The sequence below is a fragment of the Mustela nigripes genome, chromosome 6 (genome assembly GCF_022355385.1).
Source record: "Mustela nigripes isolate SB6536 chromosome 6, MUSNIG.SB6536, whole genome shotgun sequence".
Taxonomy (NCBI): Eukaryota; Metazoa; Chordata; class Mammalia; order Carnivora; family Mustelidae; genus Mustela; species Mustela nigripes.
Window position 1 is genome coordinate 82732156 of NC_081562.1, and position 6491 is coordinate 82738646.

Below are 6491 nucleotides of genomic sequence, written 5' to 3' on the forward strand. Positions count from 1 at the left end.
ACTTAAGGAAACTGTAAATTCAAAAAAAAAAAAAAATTGGAGCTTATAAAGGTTTTCTTTTAGAAGTAATTTTCTTTTCTATCAACACCAAAGGGAAAACTTATCCAAACAATTCCTAGAGTTGATCACAGTTCATTGAGGAACAAAACAGCAGAAACATATAATTTCATGGCAACTCCCACCAAGTACAACCTCTGATTACCAGCAACAAGCCAAATAATTTACTTAGCAACCCTGCTGCTGGCATTTAGCCTTTGTCTTTCTCACATCTGGTGCTCTAAGTATGATGCATTTAATAAACATGTTGATAAGCTGATAATTTATTCCTGGCACTATTTTTGCTTCTTTTTACACCAAACTTCATTCATGGGGTGGAAACATATTGACTGTCTCATTGCTAAGTGACCTTTCTTACTATGCTGCTATGAGATTTTACAAAGCATGCGAACGAGCCTGGTCTTAGAAATGAAGCCTAGTATCAACCATAGGCTGACATTTTGTACCACAGCCAGAAGGGAATCAGTCAGCCAAGGTGCAGTGGGAGGGAGAGCCACCTCCAGACATTCCCTGAAGGCATCTCAGAGTCACAACAACACAGGGAACTGATGGATTCCGTGACCTCCAGATGACAATGCGCTGTGTTTTATTTTGCCATTACATGTTAAGATGGAAAATCAAGTAGAGCTAATTTGATTTGGTTTATGAAATTTTTATTTAAAAAGCAGGCAGATGGAGATGTCAGATCGCTACAGAACCACCAAAGATTGTTTGATATGGCTTCTAAAACAGAGATTCATTCCACAAAATCTGAACAGAACCTCTTGGCACAAGGATGTCACCAGGCATCCATGGGGCCACCACTGACTCGGAGGAGACAGAATGTACCAGTGGTCACTCTCAGAGGACAACAGCTCAGCTCCTCCAGAGGCAGGCAGGTAGATCAATTCAGAAGTATGCTATGACAGACAAACACCCAGACCACAAATAAGCAGCAGCCTGATTCTACTCCTAGCTCTGCCATCAACAAAGGGTCACATACCCTCAATCTCTGAGTCTCTAGCTCAGTTAGCTATTGTCACACAGCAAACCACCCCAGAACTTAGTAGCTAAAAACAACACCCACTTAGGATTTCTCACAAATCTACCGCTGATCTGAGAGAGGCTCAACTGAGCTCAGCTGGGGTCCACTGGCAGCTCATTTAGGGGCTGGCAGTTCTAAGATGGCTTCAGCTGTGACAAATTGGTTCCATTTCAGGAAGTTTATCTCCACCTCCAGCAAGCTAGCCGAGGATTGTTCTTATGGTGGTGAGGGGAATGAGGGAGAAACAGTGGAAGAGAGAAGGGAAGAACAGGAGAGGAGAGAAGGGCAAGGTATAGAGGGGATAAGAGGAAGAGGGAGGAAAGGAGGATGGGAGAGAGAGAGAAAGCGAGGGAGACAGAGAGAGAGAGGTGGTCTCTTGAGAGAACTGGCCATCTAACACTTCCACAACATTCTTTTGGTGTACCCTTTAGGCGAGTTTGTCTTGAGTAGTAAGTCAGTCAGTCTCTGTGTAGAATTTATGCACTAAGCAGTGAAATGTCATGAAGTAGATATAATAAGACATCCAACACGCCCCGGCTCAGTGCTGTCCTCCGTAAGGTACACAGACTTATAGCCTCACGAGAGATGAAGTCAGTAATGACATCTGGGAGCAGGGAACGTCGTGTGAGGTATTTTGTGTACTTCCGCCCCGTTCCACAAAGCTTTGCGGTGGTTTGGTACACGAATGCATCCACATACATGCCAGCAAGCCATAAATACAAACAATGAATAAGCACTGAGAAAAACACAACTGAGGGTAGGAAATCAAGACCCAGGGTTAGGAGTGGTAAGGGACACCAGCTCAAATGCGCAAGCCGTCAGGACAATACCGCGACTACCTTTGAATCTTATATTTGATTCTGCATTTCCTAGAAGAAAAAAAAATGTCCTTCCTCACGTATGGTCTACAAGTTGATCTGTGAAGGCACAAACCAGCCAGCACACTCACCCTCTCCGCTCTCTGGGCACTGACTCGGAGAATCCCGTCAGCAGGTTCCATGGGATGCACTTCCGGATCCACGGTCTCGCGGGGCCGCATGGAATGCCGGGTAATGCAGGGAAGCAGGGCAAGGAGCACTCTAGGCTCTCGGCAGTGAGGTTCTGACTGTGGTCAGAAGAACGTGGGTTTATGAAACAAGAGGCAGGGAAGTGAGACAGATTTTTCCATTCCTGCCAGCGACACAGTGTTTCCTTTTAAAATAAATTCAGCTTTTAAAAATACGTCAAAAAATAAATAAAATTTTTTTAAAAAGTCAAAATCTATATCAATAATAATAGTACAGACGAGGGGCGCCTGGGTGGCTCAGTGGGTTAAAGCCGCTGCCTTCGGCTCAGGTCATGATCTCAGGGTTCTGGGATGGAGCCCAACATCGGGCTCTCTCAGCGGGAAGCCTGCTTCCCCCTCTCTCTCTCTGCCTGCCTCTCTCCCTACCTGTGATCTCTGTCAAATAAATAAAATCTTTAAAAAAAAAAAAAAGTACAGACGATGTATGTTTAAGACAAACTTGTGAAGTTATGACATAAGCACCTGGCACCTGAGAAGTTTTCTGGGATGTCCATTTATAAGCAGCAATGGTTCCCAGGGAACTTTCCAGGGTGAGTTCGTAGCAAGTATTTTCCTGCCTGGAGTCTGTGTACCGCCGGGGTCCTGAGACAGGATGCACTTGTATCTACATTTATATGTAAGCATATGAAATGAGCTGAGTTTTACTACTATTTATTTTTTTAAGGAGATTTTATTTTATTTTATTTTAAAGATTTTTTTACTTGAGAGAGAGAGATGGAGCTAGTGAGAGAGGGCACAGGTGGCGAGGAGAGGGAGAAGCAGGCTCCCCGCTGAGCAAAGAACCCCCTCCCCCACCCCCACACCCACGTGGGACTTGATCCCAAGACTGGGATCATGACTCCAGCAAAGGCAGAGGCTTAATTGACTAAGCCACCCAGGTGCCGCACTACTATTTAAATATTCTTTTTTGTTTGTTTTGTTTTTTAAATGCCAAGCCCAGTAGCTTCCAGACTTGCCTTTTTGTTTTTTTTTTTTTTTTTAAGATTTTTATTTATTTATTTGAGAGAGAAAGAGCAAGAAAGAGAATGAGAAGGGAGAGGGCCAGAGGGAGAAGCAGACCCCCCACTGAGCAGGGAGCCCAATGTGAGACTGCATCGGGAGACTCCAGGATCATGACCTGAGCTGAAGGCAGTCACTTAACCAACTGAGCCACCCAGGTGCCCTGTTTTGTTTTCTTTTTTTAAAGATTTTATTTATTTATTTGAGAGAAAGATAGAGAGTGAGTAACAAGCACCTCACCTGCTTGGTCAGCTTGCCAGGTGTGACCTGCCTGGGGCACTCCCTGTGGTTCTTTAGGTATCTGGGGGTTTGGGGGGAGTGAAAGTTCCCTAAGCAAGGAGCTGACACATTTTCTTGTGGTTGCTGTTCACTTGTCCCCAGTGGCCCCATGCTGGAGTTTAGATGTGTCTCGGTAGGTGTAGTGCATAGACCATCTGATTTCAACTAAACTACCTTTCATAAAATGGAGAGAATTTAAGACAAATCCCCCAGATAATAAGCATAAGTAAACAAAAAAGAAATGGCACAGCCTGCATATCTCTGATTCTTCAGACAGGAAAGCTTTTTATCAGCCACGTTATGAGGTAAAGCAAGGTTCTGATCTATCCAACCAAAAGTCAACCTCCAAGCTTAAACTTAATAGAAAGACTACCTAAAATATGGATTTACCTCCCCTCTTGTTAGTTATGAACCTTGCCTTGAGTTTGTGTTGTGCTTGTATTAGCTACAGGGAGCATGAAGCCATCAGGATTACCAGGGTATTTTTAAAAGGAAGCAGCTTAAAGAGACATCATCATAATTGAGTGACATTGTTCTAGCAATTAATAATAAAAGAAAAAAGTCACTAATTTTCATCTGTATGTCATCCTTTTAAAATTGCCATTTTATTCATGCTTTCTAATACGATAACATATTGATATCCTGGCATGGGTATATAATTTATAAATAAGTCCATATGGATTGGGAGAATATGCAGATACATTTTTTCATTCATGAGGGATGTAATTAAAACAGTTGGGATACTGTTGCTTTAATTTAAAAATTACTGGTTGAATGGAATTATTAAACTTAGAATCACTACATTTGGAGAACAGCCATGTAATAATTATTTTAATTTTAACAGAGTTGACTGAAGACTAGTCTTGCCTGGCGTGGACACCAGAACAGGTGATGGCCACTGCATCATCCATACCCACATCAGCCACCGGCTGCCCACCACCCACTGCCCCACCGCCACTGCTCACTGGCCACCCCCACCCCCCACCAGCCTGCAAAGGGCTGCCACTTCCACCACCATCCTTTCTGACTTTCTGGCTTTTCCATCACCCTTTCCATAGTTCAAAATGAAGCTGTTCTCATTTCTGGAAGGAACCTAGCCCAGCAGATCAAGCAGGAAGTGCGGCGGGAGGTGGCATTGGGCCACATGCTGCCAAGTTTGTTAGGAGTGTGGTTCTGGTTAGTGAGCAACCTGTAAGTCACTCCTCCAGCCTCAACAAAACCAGGGCAGCTGCAGATATGGGAATCGCTGCACCATGGTGAAACCAACTTCAGTTTCAGAGGAAGAACTATTGAACTGAATCCATAAACTAAATAATGATAACATAGGTGGTGGCCTCCTTGGTTCAGCTGCCTCTTCCAGATCACATGGATGAGGAAGAGATCTGTAATACTGTTTCTACAGACAAGGATGTTGATGGCTTTCATGTCATTCATGTAAAGCAAATTTGTATGGACCAGTATTCCATGTTACTGATGACCTCATGGAGTGTCTAGGAAATAATTAAGCAAACTGGCATTCCAACCCCAGGGAAGAATATGATTGTGGCAAGAAGATCAAAAATGTTGAAATGCCCATTGCAATACTACTACACACAGATGGGGCACATGAATGACATAAAGGCAATGAGATTATAATATCTCATCCATATACTCTCAAACATACAGTTCTGGCAGATATTGTGGTCTCTAATACAGGAAGTCCAAAACTGATTACAACAGATATAATTAAGGAGGGAGCAGCCCAACATTACTTGGCATCAGGGAGATACAAATAGGAACCACAATGAGATACCACTTCACAACAGTCAGAATAGCTAAAATTAACAAGTCAGGAAACAACAAATGTTGGCAAGGATGCAGAGAAAGGGGAACCCTCTTACACTGTTGGTGGGAATGACATACTCTGGAAAACAGTATGGAGATTTCTCAAAAAGTTGAAAATAGAGCTACCCTACAGCCCAACAATTCCACTACTGGGTATTTACTCCAGGGGTACAAATGTACTGAACCAAAGGGGCACCTGCACCTCAATGTTTATAGCAGCAATGTCCACAATAGCCAAACTATGGAAAGAACCCAGATATCTATCGACAGATGAATGGATAAAGATGTGAGATGTATACATATAGGTATATATAATGGAATATTACTCAGCTAACAAAAAATGAAATCTTGCCATTTGCAATGACATGGCTGGAACTAGAGGATATTATGCAAAGTGAAATAAGTCAATCAGAGAAAGACAATTGACATATGATTTCACTCATATGTGGAATTTAAAAAAAAACAGAGGAACATAAGGGACAGGAGGGAAAAAATAAAACAAGATGAAATCAGAGAGGGAGACAAACCCTAAGAGACCCTTAATCATAGGAAACAAATTGAGGGCTGCTGGGGTGGGAGGGGAGGTGATGGGGTAACTGGATGATAGGCATTAAGGAGGGCACATGATGTAATGAGCACTGGGTGTTATATAAGACTAATGAATCACTGACCTCTATTTCTGAAACTAATAATACACTATATGTTAATTAACTGGATTTAAATAAAATAAAATAAAAATTTTTAAAAGGAAGGCGCAGTAATCACCAATATGGGAATAAATAGACTTCAGGATCCCGTACTTGTTAACCCTACATTGATTGTAGATATGGATTTTGAAGGAGTCAGAAAGAAAGCCAGTGACATCACTTCAGTCTCAGGGGTGTTGGTCCCATGACAGTAGCAATCTTAATGAAGAATATCATTATCATCGCAAAAAAGGTGCTGAGGCTTGAAGAGCAGGAAGTATTGAACCCCAAGGAGCTTGGAGTAACAACTAATTAACTGTTGTGTTTTCTGACATGAATACCACTCCAAGCTAGTTCGAGAGACAAAACAAGCCAATAGAAAAGCAATATTTTTTATTTATTTTACTGAATTTGTTTTAAATGATTTAAAATGGTTGTATTTATTGAAAGCTTAAACAGGTGGGCGTCTGTGCATAGTTCTGCAGTACCTCACCATAGATAATGCCAATATCATTCTGGGTCATGTGATCCAGACAAGAGAAGCCATTCACCTACT

At 42.2% G+C, this 6491-nt stretch overlaps 1 pseudogene; it reads left to right on the plus strand.

Moving 5' to 3' along the window:
- Positions 1-4479: 4479 nt before the first annotated feature.
- LOC132020668 (bifunctional methylenetetrahydrofolate dehydrogenase/cyclohydrolase, mitochondrial-like) lies at positions 4480-6251 on the plus strand (annotated as a pseudogene).
- The last annotated feature ends 240 nt before the right edge of the window (positions 6252-6491 follow it).